Below are 18,402 nucleotides of genomic sequence, written 5' to 3' on the forward strand. Positions count from 1 at the left end.
AATGAGGGGTGAGTCCGGGTGTTTTTTGTTTTCAATTTCGTGAGCGTTAGCAGTGCGGCGTTTGTGTTAGCTTGAGGCGGAATATAGGCGCCAGCCAGAATGAATGATGCGAACTCACACAGGTGAGTAGAATGGCTTACAGTTCAAAAACAGCGACTCCAAATGCGGGCTGCAGTGTGTGTTGAGCTCCGTGACGTCCGTACACCATTTTTCGTTGATATAGAAGCATATCCCTTTTGTTTTCCCCGATGATTCCATGTCGCGGTCTGCTCGGTGAATATGGAAGACGGCGCCATCGGGTACAGCGTCGCAAAGCCAGGTTTCCGTAAAGCACATGGCGGTGGAACGTCCGAAGTCTTTACTGGTCTTTATCAGGAGATGAAGCTCGTCCATTTTGTTGGGTAGGGAGCGTACATTGGATTGGATTGACGGGAACGCCAATCTGTATCCTCTCATGCGGAGTTTCACTTGGATGCCGGCTCGCCTCCCTCTGTGGCGTCGCCTCCGCCTCCATGTGCTGAAGACCGCGGACGTCGCTCCGGTGAGTAACTCGGGGAAAAAACTGAGCGGATTTGCGAAAGTTGATGAAAGAAAGTCCAGAGTAGCCTCCTTGATGGTTAGAAAGTCTCCCCTTGTGTAAGAGAGTCATGTAATGTCTCCAAAGACGAACGAAAAACACAAAAACAAAAACAATACGATAGAGTGCGTAACCGAGGCGACCACACTGGAAGGCGCCATCATGAATCGGGAAAGACCAAATGTGTCTTGTAACCTGATCCAGCCATGAGACAACCGGAACAGCCCTGTTGCTGGCGGCTGCCTGATATTTGTCAGACGGTAAAAGAGTACATACAAACTACAATGACAAGAGAGCAGAGTGGCGCAGCGAAAGCGTGCTGGGCCCATAACCCAGAGGTCGATGGATCAAAGCCATCCTCTGCCATTGTTTAACTGCTATCATTTAACGTCTTACTCTTCGTGAGAAATATTATGCAATTAAGACTTGTCAACTCATTGGCTGAGGTTCACGGGTAATGACCCTTTCCTCAATTCACTTTTTACTGAAAAATAAAATCATCCTTTATTCACTGTTCTGTCAATGTAAAATCACTGAGAAAGAACCCACAAAGTTGGCACGACAGTACAGCGTGAAATACAGAAGTAATGACATTTAGGCAAACACTTTCAGGGGAGCTAATATTTTACGGCGACAAGCAAACAGTCAAAAGAGAACGGCAAAGAGCTCGACTTTTTTGTGGCACAAAAATACGTATTGTCCCAAACGCCTTGTCGGAGCCAATGACAAAATGGTAGGAAATAAACGATATTGAAAAGGAAAAGATATTTGAACCAACATCTCCTGAGAGACTGAAGTTTAAATCCAGCACCTTGGACCGCTCGGCCACACAACCTGCAAACACCATCTTTTTAGTTGGAATATTTTGGCAAATGTAAGCCCGACCGAAGGGAAGCATAGTGTTATGGGATCCCCGGCATTCCATATCATTGCCAACCTTGACATGAAAAATGTGGAAAGGAGAACTCTGAAATCATTTAAGCCAACGACTTAAATTCATTGGATGAGAGAATAATCTTCTCATGCCAAGATCAACCAAAAGGATTTTAGCCCCGATATTGGCCCGATTAGCTATCGCAGGCGATTTCCCAGATAGGGCCTGACATATAATGTCACTGTGTCAGTACCCATAAAGGTGGCACGACAGTTCAGCGTGAAAGACAAAGGTAATGACATAAAGGCAAATACTTTCAGGGGTGCTAATATTTTACAGCGACAAGTTAAACAGTCCAAACAAAACGGCAAAGAGCTTGACTTTCTTGTGGCCGAAAATATCTATTGTCCCAAACGCCTTGCCAATGACAAAATAGTAAGACATGAACTATCTTGACAAGGAAGGAGCTGTGGTGGGATTTGAACCCACGCCTCCTGACAGACTGGAGCCTAAATCCAGCGCTTTGGACCGCTCAGCCACACTACCTGAAAACCCCATCTTTATATTTGGAATAGTTTGGCAAATGTAAGCCCGACCGAAGGGAATTATGGTGTGTTATGGGATCCCGGCATTCCATATCATTGCCAACCTTGACATGAAAAATGTGGAAAGGAGAGCTCTGAAATCATTTAAGCCAACAATATCAAGTCACTGGATGAGAGAATAATCTTCTCATGCCAAGATCAAACGAAAGGATTTTAGCCCAGATATTGGCCCGATTAGCTATCGCAGCCGATTTCCCAGATAGTGCCCGACATATGATGTCGGGAACGACAAAACCTCTTGTAGTGTGACATAAACCACGACCAACGATTTGGCCCTTCGACGCCAAAATGAACTGGCAAATCTGACTTTTTTGGATATCTTCCAGTGCAGTGTGACATCAACGACAACTCTCCGCCAGCGCAACTTGATGGAGACCAGTCGGATTGCATATTGTGACTGGCGCATCGCCTCCCGTGCTTGCCCTTGGCAACATACTTGCGCGCCGTTGTTAACATTTCTTCTCACGCACAAACCAATGTTTACCGAAGCTTTAGGGCATGATTCGACGGAACGCCGGCATGTTTACGTGCAACCGTATGTGCTTGCGCTTGCTAGAGTACATAACGTTTTGTTGGCTGCTTGCGAGCCGTATCGTATGAAAAGTACGTGAACATACCTCAAGCAATCCTTGAATGAACATTCTCTCCCGAGCACCAGTGACGAACAGATTTGTCTACATTTCGTCCCCCCCACAGGCGGCACGGTGTACGACTGGTTCGAGCGTCAGCCTCACAGTTCTGAGGATCGGGGTTCAATCCCCGGCCCCGCCTGAGTGGAGTTTGCATGTTCTCCCTGTACATGCGTGGGTTTTCTCCGGGCACTCTGGTTTCCTCATGCTTGGTAGGCAACTAAATTATTGGACTATTTTGGAATTAGTACATAGAGTAAGATATCGAATTGATTTGATCGTTGGTGGTCAAGACAATACGATACGAATACTGGAAATTAAAGAACGAAATATGTAAAAATGAAGACACTTTTGTCTTTTCTGTTTAAAAATACTCACACCCAACTCAGCTCACACTCCTTTTATTTCTTTTTTGGTCACACTTTTTGTCAGAAAATGTTCTGTGTCCTGGCAGTCCCAGTCGCAAGCACCGCTACTGTAATTAGTTTGCATCAGTGTCACAGGAGCGGCACGGTGGCCGACTGGTTAGAGCGTCAGCCTCACAGTTCTGTGGACCCGGGTTCAATCCGCGGCCCCGACTGTGTGGAGTTTGCATGTTCTCCCCATGCCTGCGTGGGTTTTCTCCGGGCACTCCTGTTTTCCTCCCACATCCCAAAAACATGCATAAATTGGAGACTCTAAATTACCCGTAGGTGTGACTGTGAGTGCGAAAGGTTGTTTGTTTGTATGTGCTCTGCGATTGGCTGGCAACCAGTTCAGGGTGTACCCCGCCTCCTGCCCGATGACAGCTGGGATAGGCTCCAGCACACCCGCGACCCAAGTGAGGAGAAGCGGCTCAGAAAATGGATGGATGGACAGTGTCACAGACCAACTACTTTGTGAATCGAGCTGTGGCCGTTGTACGTTGCCATCCGCACACACCGCTGTGATTGGTCGCCGGTTCAAATAACCAGTGATTTATTTTTTATTTTTTGTGTACAAGTTGTCACATGATTGTTAAGTTAGATAAATATGCTTTCAAATAACGTAAAGAATGAATACTGTTGCCAGTGAGTGTATATGAAGTGCATTGCAGTATTATTATGGTCCACATTGAGTCGCCATTTTCACATGCATTTTCAACACAGGTACAATGCAGAAATGTGTAAATGAATGTGTGTTTATTGCTCTGTCAAAATCACTATATAATCACAGTGGATTGATCCTTGATCCTTTATCATTTGAAGTCATTTGGTTCAGTACGGCATTTGCTCAAAACATCGTGATCGGACATTTAAACAGCAGTAGAAGCAAGTCCTCTGTAACAGACATAAAGACATCGTTACACAATTGAAAACTTGGACACTTGTACAGTTGAACAATTTTGATGTAGTGGTTTGAAAAAGTGATTGATCTGGAGACAGTGATGTAAATTTGGTGTGAAAGGTGGGGGAATGACAAATGGAGATGATTCCCCCCCATCCCCCAATTTTAAATGCATCAATAAGTGTACCTTGAGGGTCACAGTGGACAATAATTAAGTAAAAATGAACAGCATAGAGCAGTGGTTCTCAAATTGTTGAATGGTGCGGGTTCCTCTCTAGTGGTACCTGAAAAAAATCCCAATTAAATATTCAAACTGCGTATTGTCACAGCGGTTTCAACTTTTCTGAAAGACAGTTTAGTTCTTCTGTTAAGCGCATGCACACACACACACACACACACACACACACACACACACATTCTGTACAATTACAGGTATTATTTTCATGTCTATTTGGTCCAAATAAGATGCATGCAGTTAGGATGGTGCGGCTGCCTGTGCCCATGCAAACTGTTTTTATTAAAGGTATGTACGGGTTTTTTCCGCAAACGTACTCATTGTTCAGCTTCAAACATGCATTCTGAACTTATATGTATTTTTTTTACTATTGCAGGATGAAGTCAGTAAAATTCGCAATCTGGAGAGAAGCCGAGTAGTAGTCCATCTACAAATCGGCGCTTTCTGAGTTCACTCACCTGAGTGCCCATTTGAATGACTTTGGGATGATAATGAACAGCACCGAGCATACTGAAATAAATGTGAGTTCATAAATGACGACATTGGGGCCACTCAAAAGGCAGCGGCCTATTTCTGGTCCCCATCTGTTAAGGTCCCATTCTCTATGTAGTATGGCCGAAAAGTCGGGATGTCCCAGGGAAAACCACCTAATTTTAGCATTACCACAACCATATTATTGACACACATTTTAAAACGATTGCATAAGTGTACTACCACTATATAAAAGTATCGTTTATGATTATGCACACTATTTTACAATGTATTTGCTAGCAAAACAAACCAATTTACCTATTTAAAATTCGAGTCCCAAACAGAGCACGGATAAATCATTACTCACCCAATTACTACACTTCATTTTAATAATAGTTTGTTTTCCTATGCAATCCTCTTTGAAGGAGTCTGGGCTTTTAAACTTTTGCACATATCTTTATATGTCTACACTACAAACAGGGTTTGGAGGGTAACCGTGACTTTAAAGATAGATGGGTAGAGAGATGGATAGATTTGCTTGCTAATGAATAGATAAATAGACGGACGGACGCATAGTTAGCTAACCTTTGCATATACCTGTTTGTTATAACAAGTGAAATGAAAACAAGAGACAAATTAAGCAGAAAATCTTTGCAGTTCGGGGTAAACAGAGACTTTTACTGCCCACATCAGCAAGTGCATGGATGATGTCACCACCACGAAGTCCATCACTGTCCGTGCTAATCAGAACCCATGGCTGTTGGGGGAGGTCTACAGACTACTGAAGGTCCGCAACACGGCTTTTAGATCTGGGAATGAAGAGGGCCTGAGGACAGCCAGGGCCAATTTGTCCCGTGGTATCAAGGAGGCCAAGAGGGAGTACTCCAGGAAGATCGCCCACCGCTTCAGTGACAGCAGTGACACCAGGAGTCTGTGGCGTGGTATTCAGACCATTACGGACTATAAACCCACACCACAGACCTGCGACAGCTCCACCACCCTGCCAAATGAGCTAAATGACTTCTTTGCTCACTTTGAGGCACACAACAGCACTCCTGCACACAAGACTCCACCCTCCTGGTGACCGAGTGCTGACACTGCCCTGGGACAGCGTGAAAAGATCTCTCGACAGGATCAACACACGAAAAGCCCCGGGCCCAGATAACATACATGGTCGTATTCTGAGGGACTGTGCAGCTGAACTCACAGATTTCTTCACAGACATTTTTAACACCTCCTTGAATCAGGCTCTTTTCCCCATGTGCTTCAAAGCCACCACCATCATCCCAGTCCCGAAGAAGTCATCTCCCTCCTGCCTCAATGACTACCGTCCGGTGGCGCTCACCCCCATCCTGATGAAGTGCTTCGAGCGGCTAATCATGCACCACATCTTGTCCTCCACCCCCCCCCCCCCCCCGCTCCTTGGACCCCTTCCTCACCTGCAAAGTCCTCCGCATAGCGGGGGATGCCACCCATCCATCACACAGCCTCTTCAGTCTGCTGCCATCAGGCAGGAGACTGCGGAGTCTCCGGCCCAGGACGAGCCGACTCAGTTTTATTCATAAGGCCTCTCAGGAATCTGAACTCTCTGCCTGCTCTGCCCCCTCTACCTCTTCTATCCTTTGCCCACCTGAACTCTGACACCCCACAAACATGCACATGCACATGCACACACATTCACGCACCGATTACCGATCGCAGCCAATTTCCCAGATCGGGTCCCGACATATGTTGGGAACGACAAAACTTCTTGTAGTGACATAAGCCACGACAAACGATTTGGCCCAATGACGCCAATGAAGTCTGGCAAATTGGATTTTTTTTGGGATATCTTCCGTGCAGTGTGACATATCAACAACAACTCTCCGACAGCACAACTTGACGGAGACCAGTAGGATTGCGTATTGTGACCGGCGCATCGCCTCCCGTACTTGCCGTTGTCAACATACTGTTGTTAACATTTCTTCTCACGCACAAACCAATGTTTTCCGAAGCTTTAGGGCATGACTCAACGGAACGCCGGCATGTTTACGTGCAACCGTATGTGCTTGCGCTTGATAAGGTACATAAGGTTTTGTTGCCTGCTTGCGAGCTGTATTGTATGAAAAGTACGTGAACAAACATCAAGCAATCCTTCAATGAACATTCTCTCCCGAGCAACAGTGACGAACATGTTTTTCCTCATTTTGTTCCCCTACAGTCACTCACATGCACATGCACACACAGAAACAAGACATTGGCGCGGCGCATTGTTGTTGTTGTCGCCATCGTAACGAGTGTGTCCCGTCGCGTTGACCAGTGACACGTTTTCTGCTTACACCTCTCGGACAGTGTTTGACTTGACAAGATAAAGCCCACTGATGGTAAAAGACGGGATAGGGTGCTATCAGAATAAATGTCGAGTAGTGTTGCCACTGTCTGCCCAAAAAACTGACAAGATTTGATGGCAGTCGTCTGACATAGTGTTAAATATATTTTAGAAGTTATCATTTATTTGCTTAGCTTGCATTAGTATTATGGACGATTTTGAGAAAGGAAGATGTCTCGCCTTCAAGAAGATGACTCAGCAGGAATCATCAGAGAGAAGGGTGCCTTGACCAAGGACGTGGCAGGTGTTAGTCCCATGTCTTCACCTTGAAACCCTACCCTTAGTGTGTTGTGTCTTGTAGCTTAGGACGTTATGTCTTGTAAAACCTCCCTATTTCAAATAAATCCAGGAGCGACGGGAGAGATTGTTTAGAGCGTGATGAGAGGCTGTAATCTGAACAATCTCCCATATGCCCTCCTCATGAGAAAAATAAACCAGCGTCTTCATTCCTTTTGTGTCTATTTTGTATAATGTTGGGTAAGATAAATCCAACATTTAATTGGTCCTTCGAGCCGGATGTCAATACACCCGAGGATTCCAGTTGTGGAGCCGACATCCAGTTAAGAGACCGTGGCCACGGCAATTGAGACCCTTTCCGGGACTGGTCTTCGTTCTCCTCAACTGGGATCTGAAGGTTGACGACAATCCATAGGATTGAAGACGACTTTGGTGAGTTAAATTTGAACTATTTTTTGGAAAAGACGATTAAAGAGTGAGTGAATTGCGTGACAAAGAAGTCTGCGGCAGAATAAACCTTGTGTCATACTAGTCACTGGCAAGTAATAGAGGGACGGCGGAGTCCGACAAATTCCGCGTGGACGGCGGAGTCCTGTACGTAGTTAAATTCCGTGTTTAATAAACCTTGTGTAATACTAGTCATGGGCAAAGTAAAAGAGGGACGGCGGAGTCCGACAAATTCCGCAAGGACGGCGGAATACTGTACGTACTTAAATTCCGTGTTCCGTGTTTTCGTGTGTTTGTAAAAAAATTACTAGTATCGTGTGAATGTGTAAAAGTATGAATCTAAAGACAGGATTGAAAGTGACAACTGGGTTTGGAAGCAGATGCAAGAATCCTCCGCCCCGTGTGGGTAGAAGCTTGAGGATTACCAAAACCCAGACATTCATTGTCACCCTGTCATTTTGAATAAAGTCAGTATTTACTGTCACTCTAGGTGCAAATAAACTGACTTCCAAATTCACAAAATGGGAAAAAATAACAGTAAAACGGATCCAAAAGAACGCCTAACGTGTAAAGATTGGAAATATGTTCAACTCCAAAACCCTTCCAAAATAAAACATTTAAACACAGTGGATAACCAAATACGGTTTCGCTGGCCAGCTAAATTCGCAAAAATTAGTTCAACTTCGAAACGAAATAAAGTGTCGACACAAAAATAATATATCACAAATAGAAAAAGAGGGATATGACGACTTACTCTTCTGGCAAAACATTTAGCGTTGAAAAGAGAAAAAAAAAGAAAAAAAATTGAATTGAATTGGAACTATTTTGGTCAATAGGACCTGGACTAATGAGGATGTGAAAAAGGCCGCAGCCGGCATCACACCCTACAAAGTAGACATTGTCCAGTTTGTTGAGGAAATGGAAAATGTTAGACAGTCCTATCATTTAAATGGAACAGAAACTCAACAAATTTGGATGAGTGCAATGGGGCCTGATTGGCACCTTTGCCGAGGAGATTGGGACCCAAAACACCATGGTGTTGTAATGCCACATAATGACAGAGAATTACAACATCGAGTTAGGGCTTTAATAGAAAAAACCATAGCAAGGATTCCGCAAAAGGGCAAATTCCACGGAAATTAGTAGGGTGAAACAAAAAGACGACGAACTTTTTGAAGAATATTGGGTTAGAATGACCGCTTGTTTTAAAGCAAACAGCGGCTTGAATGGGCCCTTATCAACAACAGCTTAAAAAATGCTTTACATGCGAATTCGAAAGAACACATTAACAGATGAGAAGATAAACCTTGGATAAACCTAGCAACTGGCCCTCTGGAGGAATATGTTAATCATGCCCTCCACGCAGAAAGAGTGTTAGGACAAAAAAAAAAAAAAAGAAGATAGATGTCTTCCTCAACGAAGAAGCAGAAATATACGATCAAGGCAGAGGGGGAGCAAATTTTAGAGGACGCGGCAGAGGCTGTGGGAGAGGAAGATATGGTAGAGGTCGAGGTAGTTATGATAATACAGGCTGTTGGTGCTGTGGAGAGAAAGGCCACATTGCACGTGACTGCCCTAAAAGAAATAAAAGAGAATACGGACAAACAACCGCATGACGAAGCCAGCCTGCTTCCCAACTTAACAAATCCTCTTGTGTTATCATTAAAGAGAATGAGGAAGTGGATTTCAATTTACAGGACATTCTGAGTTTGGACACTGAAAAACCTGAAATAACCTTGTCAGTCAATGGGAAAGAAATCAAATTTCTTTGCAATACAGGAGCATGTAGGACTGCATGTCGGGAAAAGATTCCAAGTTCCAAACTATCGGGACATAAGGCAATAGTTAGATCTGCAAATGGGCAAATTACTTTTGCCTTGGAACTTGAGCCTGTGTGGATTAGAGACCCACAGGGGAGATCTTGTAGAATGCCCATTTTCGAAGTCCCGGAGTGTCCTGTGAATTTGTTGGGAAGAGATGGCTTATTCCAACTTGGACTTGTACTCATTCCATCATCAAATGGAAATATTGTAGTGAAACGAAAACATGAAATAAAAAGAGATGACCTCTATGTGACACTGGAAAGCAGAGAAATCACATTCTATTACACAATCGATATCTCAGACAAACCACCGTTAAACATGGGAAAAGCCCTGTTGTCTGCAGCCTTGCAGCTTATAACGGAAGTAGAAGACAATAAAAAAGGTGATGAGCTGCATATAACTCTGTGGTACAAAAACACACCAGGGCCAGACCCAGGATATGAAAAAAAGTTACGACATGCGACACCTGATAAAATTACTGTAGATTATCTGTACTCAGACAATGAAGCAAAAGTCGCGGCAGGAATTATTTTTCAAGACAAATTAAAGGAACTGTATAAAAATACAAGTGTCCCACACATTTCATTGTGCAAAGATTATGAGTCACAGTGGAAACATATGGGAACATTAGTAAAACAAGGACAGGAGACAGATGATTGGTAGCAAATAGAAAACAAACTGGAATACAGTGCATCAACTGGCCTAATTAGGAAGGCGATGTTTTGGACAATACAGGGTGATGAAGGGAAACACATGCAGTATTCTGCAGTAATACAGAGAGCAGCATGTCTACCAGATCTACACACTGTTAAATTCATTGAGACCAGACGCTACTGTGTTTACAGTGGTGGACATAAGTAATGCCTTCTTTTCTGTACCAGTAGAAAAGAACAGTCAATTTTGGTTTGCATTCACATTTGAGGGAAAATAATATACATTTACTCGATTACCACAAGGTTACTGTGAAAGTCCAACCATTTATTCACAAGTAATGAGAATAAGCATGTCTAAATTCACTCCCCCAGGAGGGAGCCAAATTTTACTCTATGTAGATGATGTTCTCCTGGCATCTCCAGATGGAGAGACATGCATCAAAGATTCATTGGCCTTACTGCATCATCTAGCAGAAGAGGGACATAAAGTTAACAAAAATAAATTGCAATTGTGTAAAAGGCAAGTCAAATATCGAGGCCATAATTTAAGTGTAGGAGGAAGGACTATATTAGAAGACAGGAAAACTATTGTCTTAAAAAATCCTAAAGAAACATATAATAATAATTTTTAGGTCTGACGAATTATTGTAGAGCATGGATTCCAAACTATGCAGAAATTGTTGCACCATTGTCAAATTTAATGTATGAAGACAACCTTAAAATGACATCACCTGTTTAATGGAGGACAGAGGCAGAAAAGGCCTTCTGTGACATTAAACAACATTTGGTGTCCAGTATTGCGCTGGGCCTTCCAAATTTAATGATCAAACATTCATTTAAATGGTAGATTTTAAAAACTATTCCATGACCTCCGTACTTACACAACAATAAGGTGATAAGCTAAGACCAATAGCTTATTTTTCAACAAAATTGGACAGCGTGACGTGTGCATTACACAAGTATTGTGATAAGCTAAGCAGTTGTGGCAAGCACTTGATGGCAGTAGAGAGCAGTTCCACATATTGTGTTATTTCATCCATTAACTCTTAAGGTTTCACATACAGTGTCTGCTCTCCTATTGCAAACGAATATGGCGTTTTTATCACCTGCAAGACATTTATCTTGCATGGCCATCTTGCTGTCACAACCACATTTGACTGTTGAGCGATGCACAACCTTAAATCCAGCCACACTAATACCCTTACCTGATGAAGGCACGCAGCATGATTGTCAGGAATTGGCTGAACAAGCTGCTGAATTTGTAGTATTAACCGAGGCATGCAAACTAATGATAAATAAAGATGTTACAATCTATACTGATAGCCAATATGCGTATTCCACAGTTAATGTGTTTGCGCAATATTGGGATAACAGAGGAATGATTATGTCAACAGGGAAGCCAGTAACACATGCTGAATTACTTAAACAATTATTACACGCAGTGCAACATCCACGAAAAGTGGCAATTTGTACATGTGTTGCACATACATCTGGCACTGACAAGGTTTCGAAAGGAAACGCATTTGCTGACAAAGCCGCGAAAGAAGCAGCCTATAAACCATTTTTAGGTTTAAAAAAAACAAATTGAACAACAAACCTTAGATGACCAAACACTAAAAGACCTGCAACAACAAAGTCCACAACAAGAACGCAATTATTGGGAAAAACAAGGTGCAAAACTACAAAATGAAATTTACATTAGCACAGAAGGGAAACAAATACTTCCAAAGAACCTATTCAAATGGGCTGCTATATTGAGCCATGGTGTGTCACATGTCTCAACCGGAGGGATGGTGGCACAGATACATCGACACTTTACAACCTATGGTTTCAATTTATATTCAAAGAATTATTGTAGAGCATGCATGATCTGTGCACGACATAATCCGCAAGGGCAATTGCGACCTACTAGAGGTAAATTCCCAGTTCCTACATACCCCTTCCAATGCATTCACATGGATTACATAGAATTAAGTCAAAGTGAGGGAAATAAGTACTGTTTGGCTATCATAGATGCATTTTCTAAATGGATCGAATTATATACTGTGGGCATGGCCTCCAAACGCGGTAAACCGGTTTAATATTTTGTGCCCCCCAAAATCAAACTGCTTTAATCATAATTCCATATGCGGCTCTCACCAATGATGCTCAAGAGAATGGGCAGAATTGGGGATTTGGATTTGACTGGTGTGCAACTACAGGCTTTGGATGGGAACACCTCATTGCTGAAACAGGTTATGATAGGTTCAGTTGGTCATTAAAAACAGCAAAATAACATAGAAAGAAGTTTAACATAAGCAAAACGGCCCATAGTTTCATATTGAAATACAAATCAAGTCACCCAGTGTGTTTGATGAAGAGCTTGTGGGCATATTCTGGCGGAAAAGATCCCCAATTCCGAGTAGCATTGTGTTATGGGAACCGTGTTAAACCAGAAATGCCATTGAAAATTTCAAAGAAAGGTGGACAAATTTTAATGGTGAACAACATAACTACTGATGATTGGTTCCTTGTTGTCACAGGAGTTTCAGGACAAAATAACAATTGGTTACTATTGGTGGAACAAGCAGCAAATGTAACGAGAAAAGATTGTGTGGTTTGCATGGGTCCCAGGCCTTTGTTGCGCATAGTTCCCGCACAATTATCACAAGATTGTATTATTCCATTAATGAACGCTACTGTCCCAACTGAGATGTGTGAATCATGGGATCCTATATATCCCATAACAAAAGCAGATAAACACAAACCAATGTTTTCTACTGTAGTAGCACCGAATAATTTTACTTGTATAAACATGATAAGTAAAGGCAAAAAATTTGGACCACTGAACGACACACAGTGTAAAGTAACCTTAAAAGTCGGACCAAAGTTTATGCCAGTATCACGGAGCGACATCTGGTGGTGGTGCGGAGATGATAGACTGTTTGATAGATTACCTAAAGATATATCTGGATTGTGTGCCATTATCACTTTGATATTGCATGTGTCAGTATACCCTATGCCTATTCAAGATTTAATGGAAAGGGCACCACTGTTTTTGTCCAATCTAGAACATAGACAAAAAAGAGATTTATCCTGGCAGAGGCAAAATTATCCAACATAAAACATACATCGATGCCATAGGTGTTCCTCATGGGGTTCCTCATCAATACAAATTAGCTGGACCAAGTGGCAGGAGGATTTGAATACTTCACTATGCTGGTGGTGTACGATTAATAAAAATGTTGATGGGATAAACTATATCCACTTCAATGAACAGAGATTAGGAAATTGGACTCAGAGTGGGTTGGAAAGCTGTGCATGAGCAGCTCAAGGACGTTCCAAAACCGCATAGCTGTCGACATGCTCCTCGCAAGAGAGGGAGGTGTTTGTGGTATGTTTGGAGAACAAACAATACTGCTTCAGATGGCAGCTGGACCAGAGCCATCGATGGTCTACGGACCCTCAATCAACACTCCTTGTGGGACAGCTGGATTGACGTTTTTGGTAAATACAAAACCCTAATTTCACCAATATTGATATGAATTGCTGTTTTTGCAGCCATTCTGACATTATGTGGATGTTGTTGTATCCCATGCATTCGGGCTTTAATCAGGAGATTAATCACCACAGCAATTACCCCCATAGAGAACCGTATGGAGCAGATGTATCCTTTATTATTGATAATGATGACAATGATGATGATGATGATGTTGTTTTACCTGATTTGTTTCCTGATCCAGGATATTACGATGTTTAAACTACAACATTCATGTATGACAAGTTGACTCTGAGTGTAAATGTATTTGTTTCATAATAATGATTCTACAGTGAAGAAAAAATTGAAATGAAGTGACTGTAAAATGATATGAGAATTTGTGCAAATACATGATAAACAGGAGGGAAATGTGAAATATATTGTAGAAGTTATCATTTATTTGCTTAGCTTGCTATGAGTATTATGGACGATTTTGATGAAGGAAGATGTCTCGCCTTCAAGAAGATGACTCAGCAGGAATCATCCGATGGAAGGGCGCCTTGACCAAGGATGTGGTCGGGGACGTGGCAGGTGTTGGTGCCATGTCTTCACCTTGAAACCCTACCCTTCGTGTGTTGTGTCTTGTAGCTTAGTACATTATGTCTTGTAAAACCTCCCTATTTCAAATCAATACAGGAGCGACGGGAGAGATTGTTTAGATCGTGTTGAGAGGCTGTAATCTGAACAATCTCCCATACGCCCTCCTCATGAGAAAAAGAAACCAGTGTCTTCATTCCTTTTGTGTCTATTTTTTATAATGTTAATAGAAATATAATATAAATGTTAATATAAAAATATAATGTCGTGCGATAATCTGGAACAGTGTCCATTGTGCAAATGGTGCAGATACTTCTCAAGCACATGAGTGGCCAGTATTGGTCAACAACAGATATGCAAATTGTGCAGAGTGGCGAGCCTACTACAGTGAATGCACGAATAATGTATAATTGGCCCGACAGAGATGGGACAACAATCTCAAGACAAATTGGCAGCATGTTACAATGCAATTGTAAGTGAACTGTTTAAGAAGTTAACGGCAAGCGGGACGAAGGTGTTGGAATGTCTGCTAGTTGTAGTTTGCATTGTTCGATAGCACTTCCCTGGGGGAAGGAGCTGGAAGAAGACAATTATATATTACTCGTGCACTCACTGTAGTTGTCTCGCCACGCTGCACTATTTGCATATCTGTTGTTGACCAATACTGGCCACTCATGCTAATAGCATCTGCTCCAATTGCACACTGATTGAAGAGAATCTGCAACTTTGCACAATAAACATTGTCCCAGATTATCGGACGACTCGCTTGAAGTCTCGGCGCCCTTTGCACAATGGTCATTTCACTGGCCTATTGCAATATTAGTCTTTCGAACTGCTCTAAATGCTAGAGGACTCTGCATCTTTTTGCACAATTGTCAAAAAAAAAAATGTACTGGCATTACCAGATAACTAGCAACCCGTAATTGCTCAGTGACTGTTTTTTGTCAATGTCTTTATGTCTCAAAAGTGTTCTCTGTCAATTGACTGTCTGTTGTCGTACTAGAGCGGCTCCAACTACCAGAGACAAATTCCTTGTGTATTTTTTGGAAATTCATGGCAAATAAAGATGATTATGTTTCTGAAGAGTTGGTGACCAGGATGTGGAGGGTCCGAGAGGATTTTGCATGCTCTTGTCTGAGTTTTGGCAGCGTGCAAGTTCTCAAATTCTCGAGTGTGTTTACTTTTCAAAATCTATGATCTGATCACACATTTGTAGTGTTGAGAATGAGTTCGGATCATCCACACACAAAAATCCAAAATAGACCAGCCAACAATTGGAGAATAAAGATGACGCGATCCGCTCGAGATATTTTTAAGTGAAATATGATATTTTTTAAATATAAAATGTTGCTTTTTCAGGTAATCAAGTGGCTTACGGCCATACTACCCTGAGAGCTGCCCGATCTCAGAAGCTAAGCAGGGGCGGGCCTGGTTTGTACTTGGATGGAAGACCGCCTGGGAATACCAGGTGCTGTAAGCTTTTTCACTTTAGATTCTCGTGGAATCGTTTTCTTATCGGTGGTTGACCAAAATTATAATGCAGTTATTCGCTCTCTTATGACTTACCGTCTCTTTATTAGGAGACAAAACCTTCACGTACCTTTTTTAAACATCCCCTTTCTCCTTTTCCGACAGTAAAAAAAAAATTAAATCTGTACACACATATATCCACATATATATATCTATATATATCTATATATATATATATATATATATATATATATGTATATATATATATATATATATATATATATATATGTATTAGTATCACGTGATACGTCACAATTTTATCACATCAGTGCTTTTAATTGGCTCGAGGCTAAGGATGCGAAGGTATGGATTTTTAAATGATACGTAATTATTGCACATTATTGTGTGGACCTCAAAGCCACGGTTTATGAACTCGAACCACTTCCAAGGAATACATTACAGTCGAGTGAATGGCAGTATTAGTGGGAGTAGATGAGATAGAGTAAATTCAATCAGAATCAGCAGAATCAAAATCAGAATCCTCTTTATTTGCCGAGTATGTCAGAAACATACAAGGAATTTTTCTCCGGGAGTTGGAGCCCCTCTCGTGTGACAACGGACAGCCATTTGACAGAAAATACTTTGGAGACATAATCACATTAGACCAAAGTACGGAGAGTCACTGAGCAATGAAAGGTTACCGGTAATGTGGTCATGTCGATGCAAATTTTGTGTTATTTTTTTGACAATTGTGCAAATGATGCAGAGTCCTCTAGCAATTTAGAGCAATTTGAAATGACTGATCGAGCAATAATCTGGTACAGTGACAATTGTGCAAAACGTGCAGAGACTTCGAGAAATTTAAGCAGTATAAAGCGAATTATAGTGCGATAATCTAGAACAGTGTCCATTGTGCAAATGGTGCAGATACTTCTCAAGCACATGAGTGGCCAGTATTGGTCAACAACAGATATGCAAATTGTGCAGAGTGGCGAGACTACGACAGTGAATGCACGAATAATGTATAATTGGCCCGACAGAGATGTGACAACAATCTCAAGACAAATTGGCAGCATGTTATAATGCAATTGTAAGTAAACTGTTTAAGAAGTTAACGGCAAGCGGGACGAAAGTGTTGGAATGTCTGCTACTTTTAGTTTGCATTGTTCGATAGCACTTACCTGGAGGAAGGAGCTGGAAGAAGACAATTATATATTACTCGTGCACTCACTGTCGAAGTCTCGCCACGCTGCACTATTTGCATATCTGTTGTTGACCAATACTGGCCACTCATGCAAGTAGCATCTGCTCCAATTGCACACTGATTGAAGAGAATCTGCAACATTTGCACAATAAACATTGTCCCAGATTATCGCACGACTCGCTTGAAGTCTCGGCGCCCTTTGCACAATGGTCATGTCACCGGACTATTGCAATATTGGTCTTTCGAACTGCTCCAAATCCTAGAGGACTCTGCATCTTTTTGCACAATTGTCAAAAAAAAATGTACTGGTATTACCAGATAACTAGCAACCCTTAATTGCTCAGTGACTGATTTTTGTCAATGTCTTTATGTCTCAAAAGTGTTCTCTGTCAATTGACTGTCTGTTGTCGAACTAGAGCGGCTCCAACTCCCAGAGACAAATTCCTTGTGTGATTTTTGGAGATTCATGGCAAATAAAGATGATTATGTTTCTGAAGAGTTGGTGACCAGGATGTGGAGGGTCCAAGAGGATTTTGCATGCTCTTGTCTGAGTTTTGGCAGCGTGCAAGTTCTCAAATTCTCGAGTGTGTTTACTTTTCAAAATCTATAATCTGATCAGACATTTGTAGTGTTGAGAATGAGTTCGCATCATCCACACAAAAAAATCCAAAATAGACCAGCCAACAGTTGGAGAATAAAGATGACGCGATCCGCTCGAGATATTTTTAAGCGAAATATGATATTTTTTAAATATAAAATGTTGCTTTTCAGGTAACCATGTGGCTAACAGGCCAAACTACCCTGAGAAGGCTCGTTGTGTGGTCGAGTGGCTGCAGGTGTGGAGGTTTGGCACAGCTGCACTCGTTAGTGGAGCATGAGCAGTACAGGCAGCAGGAGCTCTGTGCTCCTCCGGCTACCTGTTACTTGTGTTTTTTGATTGTTTTTTTGGTTTTTGCTTTTTTTCTTTGTGACCTTTTTCCTCCTCCCAGCTTCCTGCTGTGGAGGAGTGTTTTGTCTTAATTGTTTTTCACCCCTTCAGGTCGAATGGACGGATTGGTTGTTGGTCAGGACAGGCTTGGAGACATGAGGCAGGTGAACAAGATGGATTCGGGGCGAGGAGAAGGTTTGACGGGTTGCAGTGGTTTGGTGAATAAGAATGTCGTGAGAAAAAGGTATGAGAAAGATTTAACATTGATTCTTGAAATTGACAATGGTGATGCCATTACTCCAATAATATTAATTGGGGGAACGGCTGAAGTATGTAGGAGCATTACAGCATCCAGGGTTATTGCAAAGGATAAATATGAAGTCACTGTTAATTCTGTTAATGCGAAGGAGAAACTGCTTGATGGATTTTGTATTGGGAGTGCCAGAATTAATGGCAGGGAAGTTGCCTCTGATGAGCTGGTTGTTTCTTTTATGGGGCTGCCATCTTATATCGAGGATGATG

The 18,402-nt window shown here is 42.1% G+C and overlaps 1 non-coding gene and 1 pseudogene across 1 annotated transcript; one reads left to right on the plus strand and one right to left on the minus strand.

Moving 5' to 3' along the window:
- Positions 1-1,913: 1,913 nt before the first annotated feature.
- trnal-uag (transfer RNA leucine (anticodon UAG)) lies at positions 1,914-1,997 on the minus strand. Its single transcript has one exon. It is a non-coding gene; the product is annotated as a tRNA-Leu (tRNA).
- Positions 1,998-15,648: 13,651 nt separating this feature from the next.
- On the plus strand, positions 15,649-15,758 carry LOC133398156 (5S ribosomal RNA; annotated as a pseudogene).
- Positions 15,759-18,402: the final 2,644 nt, after the last annotated feature.

The sequence above is a fragment of the Phycodurus eques genome, unplaced genomic scaffold, assembly GCF_024500275.1.
Source record: "Phycodurus eques isolate BA_2022a unplaced genomic scaffold, UOR_Pequ_1.1 contig_24, whole genome shotgun sequence".
NCBI lineage: Eukaryota > Metazoa > Chordata > Actinopteri > Syngnathiformes > Syngnathidae > Phycodurus > Phycodurus eques.